Source organism: Falco rusticolus, chromosome 10 (genome assembly GCF_015220075.1).
Source record: "Falco rusticolus isolate bFalRus1 chromosome 10, bFalRus1.pri, whole genome shotgun sequence".
In the NCBI taxonomy this organism is placed as follows: Eukaryota; Metazoa; Chordata; class Aves; order Falconiformes; family Falconidae; genus Falco; species Falco rusticolus.
The window spans coordinates 16704745-16720756 of NC_051196.1; the positions used below are offsets into that span (position 1 = coordinate 16704745).

At 40.4% G+C, this 16012-nt stretch overlaps 1 long non-coding RNA gene across 1 annotated transcript in view; it reads left to right on the forward strand.

The window, feature by feature from the left end:
* The window catches only part of LOC119154963, a 30809-nt gene extending 15038 nt beyond the window's left edge, over positions 1 to 15771 (forward strand). Inside the window, exons 3-4 of the long non-coding RNA XR_005106564.1 lie at positions 9756 to 9855; positions 15611 to 15771. This is a non-coding gene — a long non-coding RNA (uncharacterized LOC119154963). The remainder of the gene's footprint in view (positions 1 to 9755; positions 9856 to 15610) is intronic.
* The last annotated feature ends 241 nt before the right edge of the window (positions 15772 to 16012 follow it).

Sequence of the window (16012 nt, forward strand, 5' to 3'; positions counted from 1 at the left end):
AAATATGAGATTTCATTATATACAAAAAGGCTATGTTTTGTATTCCTGGTTCACAGAGCAAACCTCCAACACATGTGGAATGCATGGCAGGATGTAGGACCCTCTGAGGGCTGTGCACAGATATGTGAAGGGGAAGGGGGAGGGGGAAGCATTTGTGGGTCTAAGGAAACGACCCCTTTCAGTAACAAATGGAGCATGTGCTCTGGGTCTCTGGGAGGATTTGTGCAGGGATCTTGCTCTCCATGTGCGCGCATTCCTCTGAATCAGACAGGTGTTAAAGTGAAATGGTGCCCAGAGGACGCAGCACCCTCCTATGCTATCAGCAGCCTAACCACATGACGGATCCAGAAGCAGCCAAGCACAACTGCTGAGGGGTTTGCCAAGGGGTTAGATGCCAAATGCTGAGAGAGAGTATCCTTGCCAGCTTGGCACCTTTAGGCCATGTGGCTGCTGCTGGCATGGAGTTGTCATTGTAATGTGCTGGGGAGAACGGAACCAGAAACTGTCTTAATAGTTCCTTGTGAATGAAGATCTCTTATTGTTGTGAATATAAAATATTAATTACCTTACAAACGTGTTTGAGAGGCTGTGTGAGGCTTTGGCATCTGTCCAGATTTGCAGTGGCAAAACCAGAGGATTGCCTCCTGGCAGCTGAATTTATTTATGCCCCCTCCAGCATCATGCTGGAAATAAGGGGGGAAGTGTTTGAAAACAATTGATGTCTGGGGAAAGAAGTTCATTGGTTTCTAGGATTTGGATCAGTCCCTGAGCTAGTGCCTTAGGAGTGGATTTTACCAGTGCTTACAATCTTTTGGCACCTGTTACAGGTTTTGGCAGTGGCACAGGACAGCTTTGATTGCACTGTGACTGGAGCAGCGAGCATATGTCTAATGCCCATCCTAGAGAGATCAGCCTAGTGCCCTTAATGCCTTTCCTATTGGTTTTTTTTTTCTACTTTCTCTTCTCTTGTTCATCAAGCTGCTGTTAGTAGGCATCGTTACATGCAGGCAAGCACCCATCAGTGTCTTCAAAGTGAACAAATCAAGGGTAAAGCAAAAGGTGAACAGGAACTGGGAGAGTTCTGTATTACCAAATTCCAGCTGCTTTTTGCATTTGATTTTGAATTGTTTTTCAGGCCCTGAATCTTTAAGACGTGTGGTAAACGGCGGACTCCAGGCAAAATGATTCATGTGCTACGTCTGAGATGTAATCACGAGCGTTTGGGTTTATAAATGTGTTAATTGAAATAACCAAGCATGTATCTTCAAGAAGAGATATCAGCGGACCCATTAAAGGAAGCCTCTGCCTACATGTCTCTGTACTGATTGTACATCTGTAAATGGCTGCAGTCCAGCAAAGCTCTTAAGTGCATGCTTAACTCTCAGCACAGCTTGGCTACAGCAATGTTGCTAACTTTGGCGTGTGAGCTTTTATGCGTTTGGGGCATTCACATGCCTAGTGTGAAGCACATGCTTATGTGCACTTCTGGATAACTCACTCTTTCTTGTGTCCAACAGGCCTGTAGCCAGTAGTACGAGTCCGGTTTTCACCTCAGTTTCCCACTCCTGTAGAAGGTATTGAAGATGACAATAGGGCCGCACATCATCTATAGATCTGAGGTTTTTTACCCTTCATTTGAGCATCACCTAAACAGAGGTACAAACCCGTGAATAATGTCATGAAGTTTACCAATACAGCGTGTACTTTACCTTTCCCGGTGCCTTGGAATCAGTCTAAGGATTCCTGGGGGTCTCTTGAACATAGTCTAAAATCTGTTAATTAAAATACATTGCGTGGTTTTTTGGAGAGGTCCGTCTGTAAGCCACTACAGTCACCAGAGCAGTTCATGGGGTCTGATGGATAGACCCATTCTTACAGATTAGATTAGTAAGTTTACTAGATATGAGACTGTTCATAAAGGCTCCCATTATTTTAGATCACTATTTAAAATATTTTAGCAGTACAGTCTGACTCTGAAGAAATCCATTCAAAACTGTGGCAAAGGAGGAGAGCATAGTGGAAAAATGGCACGCTCAGGTATCACACTTAAAATCCATATTGCTGCATCACAGTTGTGTGTGTTTGTGCTGATGGATAGCTTGAGAATTATGTGTTAAAATTTATCGTTGTGTTTACTGCCTTGTGAGAAGTAAGTCTCAAGAGCTGGGGTGATTAGATTTGATAAGAAACTTCTCAGGTGCTTGTGGTGGTAATGCCTCTTGGAATTACAACTCGGCTTTGTTATTTAGAAAGTCAAGAGAAGATCTTAGGCTTCCTGTCTACCTACAGATTTCAAGTAAAATGGACATTGGTAGAGGCAGCTCAACTGGTAAAGCTCTTAAATGATGAATAATGAGAATTAAATTAAATAAAATATAATTGTCACAGCTCAGACCTCATTAAGTACCTCTGTCAGCCAAACCCACCTGGTTTAGAAAAATAAAAAATAAAAAGGTAAAGGAAAAATTCCATTAGTAGCAAACAACTGTACTCATAAGTAAAGTCCAAGCAGGCAAACTGGGCAAAATATTCTAGTGTGTGCAGTTCAGAGTCCAGCCGGATATTTTCCACACCACCATCTGCATCAGAAGGTTGCTGGACAAATAACCCTGATTCTCTCCAGTAGCTTCTTGGTATGCCTGAGGTGGGATTCCAAAAGAGGAATAGCTGACAGGTTGTTGTGTTTTGTTTTTATCTTCATGAAAGCCTGTTTGTATTACAGGGGTCATAGTGCATCTCTAGTCTTTGGTACCTGTACTCATTTATCTTAAAGTTGATTTTTGGAAATCATGAAAAATCCAGATGGGGAGAAAATACCCTGTTGTGGGAAAGTTCTTCTCTACTGCATTGAAATAATTGAAAATGGGTTTCTAAATAGTCCAAAGAAATCCCATTACAGGTCAAGAACCAAATTTCCTTTTTTTAAAAAATAAAGTAGTAAAAATGCAATTTTGAGAAATACTTTAAAATATCTTTGTCCAGCTTTTTGCCCCTGGAAGAGGAAGTGAGAAATTTAGAAAGCAGCACATGTGACAGATGCTGTTCAAGATGCTTAACACATTACTTAAAGATGCTCTGTAACCATCATGTTGTGAGTAATAAAAGAATGTGAACGAGATGGAAAAGGAACAGTCCAGATTGACTGTAGCTGCATCTGTAGCCTCAGCACTCTCACATGATGTAAAGAGGTCAACAAATTTCTGCCAGTTCCTGGAGCATTCCTAAACGTATTTCTGCAGTGCAAGGCAACATCAGATTAGGGAGCCCTCAGGTTACCTCCAAGTGAGCTGGCATGTCTGTAGTGGATTACCACACAGGGATGCTAGCTCCAGTGCCAGAAACAGTAAAGCTCTGTTACTGCCATACATAGTTAATTAGCTCGGGTGTCACACCAAGCAAACACAGCTATATTGCTTCTGGTTCTGCAGCTAAGTTAATTGAGGCTGGCTTGGGGATCTTTGCCCCAATGTGCAGTGCAGACATATCCAGGAATGCACTCCTATTGTTGAGTGAATACTGTATTTTCTCATAAATGTGGCAGGAGTATAATTGCAGGGTGGAAAAAGAAGGCCAATATACATTCACTTCACTTTCGAAACTAAATTAAACCTTTGACTTAACTCACTTCTATACCAGCTCCCTGCAGGCATTTCTACAGGCTTCATTAGAGCCAACCTAGAGGCCATGGAAAAGGTCTTACAAAAGACTAGCCAGGAAGCCAGTCACAGACCCAGATCCTGCTGCTACAGAACACAATCTGCCTCTTGGCACCTTAGGCTTGCAGCTGCCAGGCACTCTCCTTATGTGGTCACTGGTGTTGGCTCGGAGGCTGGAGCAGATAGACGAGGAGGGCTAAGGGGGAACACATTCATCACTGCCAGCAGCGAGTGGAGGCAGTGCCAAGTCACTATGTAACTAGGCACATGTGCCAATTTGCTCAGTAATTGGATTGCTATTTGAAAAATTAAAGTGGTGTCTAGAAAATTCTAACCTTTGCATTTATGAACTATGAAGTTTGCAGCTGAGAGGCTGAACAGGAAGAGTGGAGGTGATCAGATGTAGGTGTTTAAGGAGAGCAAATGTAGGAAGTAATTTGATTACTCATGAAAGTGTTATACCAGCCTCAGAAGTAGCCTCTCTGTACCGGGGAGACAAAGAGCAAGGCACAGTGCAGTGGAAAGCTCTAATGTTATGGATAAGCTGTAACCCATTGCTTACTAAGGAAAATTAGTGCGGACTTGTCAGCTGAAAGTGATTTGTATAAAGAAAACATAATTACAGGGGAAGGCCTGATAATACTTGTTGGGTTGTTCCCCCCCGCCCCCCAAAGGGAAAAAACTGTTAACGGGCATTATTATATCTTTTCAGTTTTTTTCCGAGCTGGTGAATTTACTGTTTCTGTCTACTGTATATATTGCTCTCAAATACATTTGGTGAACAAATCCTATGTGCTAATATTAAACATAAGTGATATTGAATTTTTCAGCTGGAGAGAGAATTTCTTATTCAGAAGTATGCCTCTGCCACAAACCATTTCTGCTCCCCTTGAAGTCGAATTCAGACCTTGCTTTGACTTCAGTGGAAGCCTGATTATATCCAGAAATATAGTTACCCAAATTGTCCTTGAGGCAGTCCATTTTTCTTTGCTGTTGAGCTCATTGGCCACCCTTATTCAGCTGAAAACTTTGAGCATATGGAAACGATGGTTTATAAATTGTTTCTTAGATAATATTTGTAGTTTAAAGTAGAGTCCAGTTGCGAGTAGACGTATTAAAGTAGTGCCTGTGTTCTTCATCACTTTTAAGCGGAAACTCAAGCTGGAAGCTCTGTATTTAAAATAATGAAAAGTAAAAATCTATGGACTCATACTGAGGAAGAACTATTTGGAACCTCTGTGAAATGTCTGATTATTTCTCATGCACTCAGTCCCGGTAGAATGAGGTTAACACATGTTAAAGCCAGAGGCTAAGGAAATTTTGGGTTACATTTCTGCCCCTAGATGGAGTATTCTACACGCCGGTATTTTTTTTTAATATATTTTGGGAGAATGGAGCTGTGTTAGAAGCCTTGAAATGCCTCTTGTTCTGAATTCCCTTTACAGTGTATCAAGTGCTGTCCATGGGGACTAGACTAACTGGGTCCCGGAGACCATTTAAAAGAGAAAAATCAAAATAGGGCTTGTTTGTATAATTGATCCGATACTATAAAGGCCACTGCAGTTTCTTACTGTCTCTATTTGTTGGTTAGTAATAGACATATATGTAAAAAAGCAAGAAGCCTATCCTTTACAAAGTGTCACTAATTACTATGAAACATGTGATATTTGCAGCTTGCAGTGCTGAATCTTTCTGTGATTTTTCATGGTATTCCCTTCTCTTAGAATACTGTGAATACCATGGTAACCTTAACCGCTTGTAAAACATTTTAATAGTGACCACTGTAATATAGTGCTTGTGTGCAAACAGCATGCACCATTGCTTCGGAGGTGTTTGTAACACTTTGTTTTTGTCACAATCGAAGTAAAATGTTGCCAGATTTCAAGAACTGAATCCTAAATTTGCCAAACAGGGAGCTGAAAGTAAGTTCTCCTGTTCTGCAGCTCCTGCCTTTGATCATCTCGGGAGTTTCATTGATACATTCCTACCCAGCACTCACAAGCTTAGTGAACCATGGCTCCAGAAAGCACGGAGTTGCTTGGGAAAAGCATTTGGCTACAGATGCTGTGCTTGGAGGAGGGGGGTGGGTGTCAAATTGGAAGCCAGCTTTTGAAAAACCTGGATTGTTTTGTGTGTGTGAGTGAGAATTCAGCTGAGCTCTTAGCTCAGGTATGTTCACATGTGGGCTTCTGGTTTAGCCTCCTATAACAGGAGGGACCAGCTGCAAAGTTTGTCCCTGGACCGGGAGCTGAATTCCTGCAGAATCCGGGATTTTGGTTTGGACCTTTTCAGATATGATGTAAATGCCAGCAGCTTCCTAACAACTGTTCTTGAAGCTCAGAGCAGAATTTAGAGCAGACCCTTGTAAGTTAGGGAATTGCACAAGATATCCCTTCTCAGAACAGAAAGAAAAAGCCCAACAAAACCTACGCCATCTGACTAGAGTCCTGAGAAATGCTTTCCAGCTTTCAAAGAAAGAAAGGGTCTTAATTCAGATTTGCCGGAATCGTCTAATTAGTCCCTTTAATGCCATGCACCTTATAGTCTGTGCCACCGGATTCGTCCTATAAATGAGACGATGGGCTAATTCATCTTGGCAGCAGTAAACAGACCTTGTGATTGTCCTCCTTACAAACACCGGCCTGATTTTAGGAAAATGCTTTGACCAAGCCTCTGTCTCTGCTCCCTCCCCCGTGAGCTGAGCACAACCCCCCCCCTCCTTTTTCTGAGTGCTGCCTGTGCTTCTTGCCCTCCTTCTTCCCCACCAACCCAACCCACCCCGTCTCACACACAGTGACATACCTCACACATTTGCCACTGCTAACAACAACCTGTCAACTCTTTCTTTGCACTGTGCTAGGCGCCCTTTGTCTCTGCAGCCCAGCAAGCCTTGCAGCTGTTGTCCGAGGCCTGCTCCGACAGCCTGTGATCAGTCAGCTGCAAAATCCTCCCTGAACAACTCGGTATTCACAGCTCTAATCGGGCCAGTGGACTGTTTCCTCCTCTCTCGCAGTAAATCTTTATCACTTGCGCTCTGCTCGTCAGTTAGTGGCGCCAGCTCTTTGGGCTGCTCTATCCCTTTCCCATACTCTGCTGAGCTGTGTGCTCTGAATGCTAACTCCAGCCTTGTTTAGACTGGGTGCTGCCTCAGTGCTGCAATCCACATGTTGGGGAGGTCCAAATTCCAGCTCCTTCCCCACCTTTTAAGCTGGAGGTACATCAACTCTGTATCGCTCCAAAGGTGAAGATACTCAAAGGCTCCCTCCCTCTGCCGATTTCATACTTTATCCATACAAGTTAATTACATGATTGTTTTACTGTTTTTCCCCAGCAGGCTGTTGTGCTTCTCTTTAAGAGCTGGCTTTGGTAGGAAGATGAGGGTGAGCTGCCCAGCCTGGGGAAGCTGGTGATGGCAAGGGAAACCCTGGGGAAACTGGCACAAACCTTAATTTGATCGCATGCCCAGGGCTATTAACCTTCCTCCTAATGGTCCTCCCATGGACGGAAACACATTTCCCTCCATCCTGTCCCTGACTTGATGCCATCTTAGTCTTTTAAAAGATTTACATCAAAGATGTTGAATTGTGAAGCAGATTTTTAGAAAAAAGGATCAAAGTTTGCTTTCTTAGTATCCCAGCTGAGTTGAGAAGAGCCCATGGAGCTTTTAGGGTGAGGTTTCCGTCAGTGGGGAGTTGCAGAGGATTTATGCTTGTGGAACTGAAAGCACAACTTTTATCTGTGCCTGTTGCCACTTATGTTGCAGTGTGAAAACTCCCCCTGCCTCCTTTGGCAAAACGTCCTGGGTTTTATTTCCCTGCGTGCTGTGTTTGGGCCTGGGGTTGTAGATGACGGTGCAACTGAAGATCAGCTAAACGGCACATTTTGCAGAGAGACTCGGCTAGCTTTTAAGGAAAGGTTGCTGGCGATTACTTTAAAAAAATACATTGTTCAGGGTAGTGAGGGTTTACTCAGTTTATAAGGAACACGGGAAGGTTCTGTCTGAGCATTGGTCTGAGGACCAAAAAGTAATGATTTTTGATCTTATCTCTGAAAGCGGAGTTCACCTCTGGGACTGGAAACCCCATTTCTCTTTTTGCATCAGCTTCCCCCATCTTTGTCTTTGTTTCAGCCGTTCCAGGTGTGTGTGTGCACATGTGCATGCAGGGGTGAAGATAACCAAATATAGAAATATTCCTTTAAGTGTAAAACATGAACTGGCTTTAAAAATGTTGCTGTTAGTTTTATGAGACAGCTGAAAAAGAGATGCTGCTTGGAAAGTCTGGGTTAATTTCTACACAGACTTTCTGTGCCTTAGTTCCTTATCAATACGTTATTTGCTTGGTGAAAGATAAGGTCATGTATATCAAATGCTTACAATGTTGGCATCGGTGATCAGGTTGAGCCTGTAAAGAGATGTGCCCAGTAAATTTAACGATGACTGTCAACTTGATGTACAAAAGGACATTGCCATTAGATTGAACTACACATGTATGTCCAGTAACCTGTGGTGCTGCTTAATTACTGAGCTCACAATTTGAGTCTGGCAGCTTTGGGAACAGATCAGCATCCCACATATCTGCAGCAGTCTGCAGTCAGACCGGCTTTCTGGCCATCCTGGTAGTGCTCTGCTGGTGTGCTCTTTGTAAAGAGCTCCCACACACGCTTCTAGGTGGGATGGGTTTTGTTGCTGTGTGAACAGACCTATAAACACTCTGTGGGCTTGATTTGGGAAAAAGGCTCACATCTGGCTGCTGTTTGCCACAGAAGTGCCCTTCTGTTGTAGTGTGTTCTTCAGTGAAACCGAGCATGCATGAACAGGATTTGAATTCTGGCCCTTTTTCTGTAGGCTGTCTCCAAGGGCTGCAGTTAGAAATATGATCTGGAATAGTAGGGAAATAGTATGGAGTGTCCCACAAGCAGGCTGATTGTTCCATTTGTTGGAGGAAGCTTTGCTGTTGGAGGTGCTGTTGGGATCGGAGTCGGTTTGGTGGAATGTAAGATCAAGAGGATACTACAATATCTTGTTTGCCTAGGGCCTGTCATCTTAACCCTTTCTAGTCCCTGGTCTGACTTTCTCTTCTGTTACTGTTCATGCTTTCTTCCTTTATGTTCCAGGGTTTTACTAGTTGTTCTTCAGTGATGTTTTTCCCCTAGCTGTCTCAATGGCTACTGTGGGACAGGTGTGGTGGCTGTGTTTCGTATCTTGGTGCTCTTGGCACAAGCAATGAAAGGAGACCTCCTAGGCAGTCAGCCACCTATGCTTCCTCTGTACTTGCAAATCTCATCTGTCATGTGAGCCTTGATGGGGTTACTTTGCCTGCAGCTCTGGTGGCTGTATCCTCTGGAGGAGATCCTGGCTGTGTTCCTTGACCACTACCAGCTAGAAGTGTAATAGCAGAGTCTGGCCGGTTTTCTTTCTGACAACTAGTAAGCTACTGGACACGGTTTGTAATATGGTTGTCTTTTATCAAATAGTGGTGCGTTTCCATGGTTGTGGGGAGTGGGAAGGGTAATCTATCCTCTGCACAAAAAGCAGTTGATTTTGAAGTGTGTCTCAAGAACTTGATGTCCTTTTAAAGGCATCCTTGAACATCCTAATATTTTTTTTAAAATATTTTTTTATTTATTCTTCTAGAAAACTCATGCTAGCTAGAATTTACGTATAACCTGACACTGTGGAAGGAAACACTTTAGCTTTGAATTACAAAGGAAGATTCTAACAGTCTGAATTAAGTGAATAGAACAAGAAGACTTTCTCAAAATTATGATTTATTTTTTTAATGAAAAAACCTTCAAAACATAGTGCAGTATTTTTACTCTCTTTACGCAGAAGTAAGCAAGGCTGTGCGCAGCCCAGCTGTACTTTACTTACTATGTTAGCACTGTCCACATGTCCTGGTTCTCCTACTTGTCTACTGATGATTGTGCCTTGAAGGGAGGTTTTTCTGAAGGATGCAGCTGGGGCTTACCTTGGTATGTTTGTAATTCGGTGGTGCTTGGTAATGTGGGTCTACGTAATGATAATGTCAAATAATAATCAATTATTAGAAAAATGTCTTGAAGTTATGACAGGCATTTTTTATTTGTTCTTTTCCTCAGAACTTTGTACTGCGGGGGAAAACTGCTCACAGGAGGCAAATATTCCTAATGGGAATGTACTGTTCGAAGCATCCTATCTCGGCTCTCTTGGCTTAGAGAGGTAAGTTCAGTCTTTCTTCTTTTTTACCCAAACCTGTGATGAAGCCTTAGTGTCGTGGTGTTTTGGGTTAGTTAATGCTAGAAGAGGACATGTTCATGGCTGTAAGATAAACAGGATGTGCAGAATTTCAGAACAGTTTATCTGTTCTCTGTTCTGAATTGAGTGGAATTGACTTACTTTCCTAATGCATCTGGATGGCATATATTGGAGCAGGGTATTTTATTTGTCTGCTGTTTTATTTTTAAGAAGCAATGTCAACTTTTTTCCTAGTTCCTCCCATATCTGTCTTTTAAGAAAATCTCAGATCTCAACATCTTTTCTATTTGATTTTTTTCCCCTGAGTTATTGATACTATACTTACACAGTAATTCCATTATAAAATAGTTTTTTAGTCAAGGAATTTTGATGTCTGATTTGTCTCAGACTTTCCAGAAAAATTCTACCTTGGCATAAATTTTGCACCTGTGAAAGTTCAAGGAAATTGGTTTAGCCCTTGCTAAATGAGGAAGGGATTCTGCCAAATTTGAGTTTATGATGAAAGGCTAGTTTGAGTGTGGATAGACTAGTTTTTTCATAATTACTAGGTAATATTAGTGTATAATAAGTCTTATAAAAATATGACTAAATAGATGTATTTTTTTTTTTATTGCTTATAAAAATGAATTTGTGTTTCTTCTGTGCTGCTCAGGGAAGAATGCTTACTACTAACCAATGTGTTTAATTTTGTGAGCCACTTCTTGTGTGCAGATTTCCCATACATCTTGAACAAAACCATGTAAAAGACACAATTTTTCCCCTCATTCTTTTTTTTAAGTGGATCCATGTGACCTGCCTCTTCTCCAGACTCTTCCTCCCCGCCCCCCTTAGGAAGTTGAAAGGGAATGCAGGGCCATGCAGTGTTTGTTAAAGCTGATGGAATATCTTTCTCCCTCAGGGTATTTCTTTAATCAATCTTCCTTTATACCATTAGGTCATCTCCTCCTTTTTTTATTTTTTTTTTCTGAAGAAGCCTTGTTTTGTACATTTTCATGCATCCTGACGTTTATTCACAGAATTATGGCCTGATCACTTCCTCTCTTTTCTTCAAATTTTCTGTCGTTCTATCTATTTTAAGTGTCAGAGTACAAAGATAACCCCATCTTAGTTCTCTCACTTTCCCCAGCAGTTCCCCCCCCTTCCCTCCCTGCAATGAAAAAATGAAAGGTTTCATGGTCTTACAGATTTTCTTTATGCTTATTTTGGCCTATGTGCAACCCAAATACATCATCGTGCTATAAGACGGCTCTCTAAGGCTCTTGGATCAATTAAAGGTAGCCCTATTCATTGCCAGTACAAACCTTTGCCTATTAACTCTTTCAAAGGGCATTTGTCATCGCAAAAAGCTGTGAATGCCGTCTGGGTTCATTGATTAAAAAAAGGTATTGTTTTAAGGCTGCTGAATATCTTAATTAGTTGTAATCAGAGGGTAGCTTGTGTCTGTGAAGTGATACAGTTACCTTTCACCTACTTGCTTTATTTTCTGTGTTTTTGAAGGGGAAAAAAATATCTCAAATGTAATTCAAGCATTCTCATATTTGGGTACAAGAGGAGCACGCTTGCTGATCAAACTATAATTTATGACATTATTTTGAAAAGCCAAATATTTAATGTGGTAACCCAGAATATGTCTCATTGGTCTATGATCAGCCAAGAGCAAGTCAGTTGAGAGGCACTGCTCATTGCCAGCTATCATTCTCCTTTCTTCACTCAGAAATCCGCTGTATTCTGTATTCTGGAAATGTAGAAATCCACCCCGATTCTGCAAGCACTTGCACGTGTGCTTAGCTTGAGCACATCCATTAACATAGAGTATATACAGCTCTGTTTGGCAGGTGGAGGTAGAACAAGGTAACTTTTTTTTTTTTTTTAGACCAGTAGTTCATTTGCCACAGATGTCTCAAACAATTTGAAGCTGTTTATCAGTGTGTACCGGAGCTCTGGCAAATTGTTTTAGCTGGAAAAATGTCTCTTTCGCTGTGCCCTGAATCAAAACATTTCTTTCAGTAGTTATAAATACAAATCTGTTTTCTATTTAAAGAGACCTTTTCAAAAATTCAAGTCAACACATTTCCTTGGGCTTCGTGAAAAGTTTTGTTTGTGCTTGTTGCTTTCTTGGTCTGTTTTCCTGAGAAAACAATATAGTTTATATTTCCATTGAAATATTTAATTTAAATCAAATGGTTATTTATGGGCCTTTAGAGGAGAGATTGGGGTGTAGACCAAACCTTTCCAGCCATGTGTCTCGATGGTGCAGCAATGGCTGGTGTTGTTCGACCCTCGCCCTCCGGAGACGCATTTCCAGAGAAGGTGGTGTGGAGATACATGATTTTCTTTTCATGTTCGTGCAAATATCTTCTTACAGGGAGGAAAAAACAATTGACAAAAAAAAAACCCTGACCCTAAGTCACAGTTAGTAGAAATGTGTGCTTGAATAAGATACTAGATACAGTGATGATAATGACACAAATTAAATGTTATTTCTTATGGGAAGGGGAGGTTACATAAATGGTGTCTTATAGGGTGTTCTCCTGATCTGGAACAAAACGTCTTTAGAAAATACCTAACACACTAACCGTGTGTATCAAACTGCTGGTGCAGTTTGGTCATCTGGAAAGCAGGGCAGTGCCATGTCTGGGAGCCACGGGACAAATCCCTAATACACATTTAACCTGTGGTTTGCTTGATGTATTTTATTACAGGAAATCTGTGCATGCACATGCACGGGTTCTCAAGGTAATGTGGCAGAGTCATGTAAATGCAAATGGTGCCGTATTCAATCTCTTACTTTCAAATGAAAAAAATGTATTAGACAATGTATGTCTTCAAGGTAGAATATGTTGGATTTATCTATTTTTTGCAGAAGCCAAGAAGATATGTGTACGCGTCCCTCACAGGACAATTCTGCTATACATGCCTAGATTCTGCATTAAGTACTTTTTTTGAGTACTTCATCTCCTTTTTTATTTTTTATTTTTTCAAAAATGCTTCCAAAAACCTCGTTCTGTCTTCAGTTGACTGTATGGATAAGAGCCTATTGTCATCTCAGATTCATAGATGAAGAGAAACAGTCCGATAAAAATTAAAATCCCAATTCAATAAAACACAAAAACTTAAGCACTTATTTTAATGCTCCTGCGATTTTGGCTTAAACTATTCTGAAAAGTTTCCTGTGACACTGTCAGAGGCAAAAATAAACTATGCAATTGAGTTGCAGACGGTACCTCAGCCACAGTATTCCTCACTGCAGTGTGTGGACATAACAATTTTTTTTTAATATACTAGATAAAAAAAAATGTGATGCATGGCATGGTCATACAGGACAGACATTTTCTTTCCATAGTTGGTTGTTTAATTTAGTGGTTTATATACTATGGTATTGAAGCTTATTTTGGTGTGGACATCAATGCGGTTCTAACCTTTTTCTTCAGCTTTGTAGATTTTCACAGGAGTGTGTAGTGTCTTTTCTTTGGTCAGGTGCCTTGGAAATAAATTTTGAGAAATAACTATACACATTTATACTGTAGCAGTGATGTGCATATGTATTTATATATAATGGTATTGTGTGTCTTGCCCTATATAACATTTTTAGGTGTCTGTACAAGTAGGAGATTTATGAAGTGTGACTCATTTTTCCTTCTCCACGCTGTTCCAGTGGAAGAGCTTAGACTGTGATGAGAAAAACTAGTACACGTTATTAGGAATTCCGATAAAGTAGGCTGAATAAATTTGTTTTCTTTGTGAGCCTTAATCCTGTGTTGTATTGGCTTCTTGGACATGGCTAATTTATTTGGAATTCCATTCTGTTCTCGACAGCATTCCTGATTAGCAGTTTGATCACCCGGAGCAAAGTTACATACCGGCTTTCAACTCTTGTAATCTAGCAGTGTAATTTTTTCAAATGGACTCTTTTCTTTCCGAGTTTGCCCCAGCTCCCCTTCTTTTTGTGTGCAAAGAGACTTTAAAAATAAGCAGGATAACCTGTTAGTAGAATGAAAATCTTGTTCAAAGCACAATATAGTTTGCTGAATGCCTGACTCTGGTCTGGCCACAAAGCTTCTGATGAAAAGTTCAAACTAGAATATGGAAACTTCCAAAATCATACAGTCAGATCATCCTGTGTTTATTGTAAATCTAGTGTTGTGTGGCTGTTGAAAAAGAGACTTAAAGCAAATCTTTAAGGAGATGGAGCTGAAGCATAAAGCCTGTCATGCACTCCCACACCATTGTATTTTTTTTTAATTTAGCATGAGAATAATAGGTCTGATAATTCATTATTACTCACATGGTTTGAAATAGACGTAAGAAGTTTTTTCTAGCTACACATGTATTTAATAAGGACCTTGTTGAATGCAATCATATTCTTGGTCCTCTATCTTCAGTTTCCCAAACCCTGTTAATTTCCAAGTGAACAGTTACAAGAAATACTTCAAATATACCTTTTGGATAACGTTATTTCATTTTCAAATAGGCAAAAAGGTTCAGAGCTGTGTTACTGCAGCATGTGAAATGTTTACTTTCCATTGTTTATAAAGGATAAAAGTTTTTTTCCCCAATAATTGCGTTTTAGGGATGGAGTGATATTCTCAGAGTTATTTCCATGGTCTGTAGTTTGCCAAAGCTGTTTTGCCTATGGTAGGTTTTAGAAACTTTATCCTTTACTGTAACCCTTATTTAGTACGTAAGTTTGTCATGTGCTGGACCTTGTATGTAAATTGCAGTTGTCATTGTCACTTATCAATACTGGCTTATGCTGTCAAAGCTAATGAGGACTAGGAAACCCACATTTAAATGTAAACCACAGGCAGATTTTGATCTCAGATCTCTTTTTGGTAGAGTGCAGGAGGAGCATCACCTGAGGGAAACTAGAGGAAGAAATGCAGCATGTAGCAGAGCCCTTCTGTAAGCACTTAATCTGCCAAAGACATGTCGTTACAGACAAGAGCAAACTGGGTTTTCCACCCTGTGACACTTCCTAAGGTCCCAGTCTGGTTTTGTACACAGTGAGAAGCAAGGCTTTTAAGTCACAAGAGACTTAGGAATAGCCCAAGAGATACACAGCTCTTGTCAGAAGTCTCAGACTGTGGCTTCATGTGGGAGTGCCTTGGCTGTATAATGTTTTGAAGAGCTTAATCTGTCCTTCTGTCTTGTTCTGATCTTAAATTTTTATGGGTCTAAAAAGCAGCTCTTGACAGACACTTCCTCAAAGCTGGAGCATACTTTAGCAGATTTCTGGTTTTGAAAAACCAGTATTTCAGTTAAACACTGTTTTGTCAAAAATAATTGTGATAAAACTCTCTACCAGATTGATGTGAATTCTATGACTTCAGTAGAAAAAATAAAAATCCACTCATGAAAGGAGAGCTCTGAGAAAGGATAGCTTAGAGCTAGATCCGTAATGTTTAACAGAATTCAGTGATAATTCCTTAATTTCCTCAGTGGCTCTTTCCAAGCAAAAAAATATGTATGTGTGGAGGCTTAGCAACTTATGTAGGGTCTCTGACCACTAAGTAGGGAATTGCTTTGGTAACAAACTATTCTGAAGTTTGTAACGTATATTCTAAATATTTATGCTAGGCTTTTTTCATTTAAGTGACTAAATATTTTTGGTTTTTTACATATGTTTACCATTAGGTTAGTATTTTGGATGTTACTACTCTTAATTAGTTGGTGTGATTAAATATCATGGCATACATGTGGTCTATCCTGCTACTTCTAGGTCATGTTCTGATAATGCTCCTAGTACAAAATTCCTATAAATGAAAGGGAACCAAGATACCTACTGCTGAGCAGCGCAGCATACAGCAGCGTGTGGAGGTGATAATGGAGTCATAGCTCCGTAACTGTGAAGATCTCACCCAGTCTTCTTTTAAAATGCTGAAGTCTTAAGGTAATTAATTTTAAGACTGCTTTATAAGTTGTTTTCATTTTCTCCTTTTTCCTCATTTTTATTACTGGTTTTCCTATGATCTGTGCTTTTTTTTTTTTTTTTTTTTTTGCTTTTAAATCTCACTTTTGACTGTGAGGCCTTTGAGGATGAGCTAGTGGTTCTGATTTTATGGACACTGAAGTTATTCTTAAGAGAAAAAAAATGTAAGAAGTGAAGTATCTTGTTTCTGTC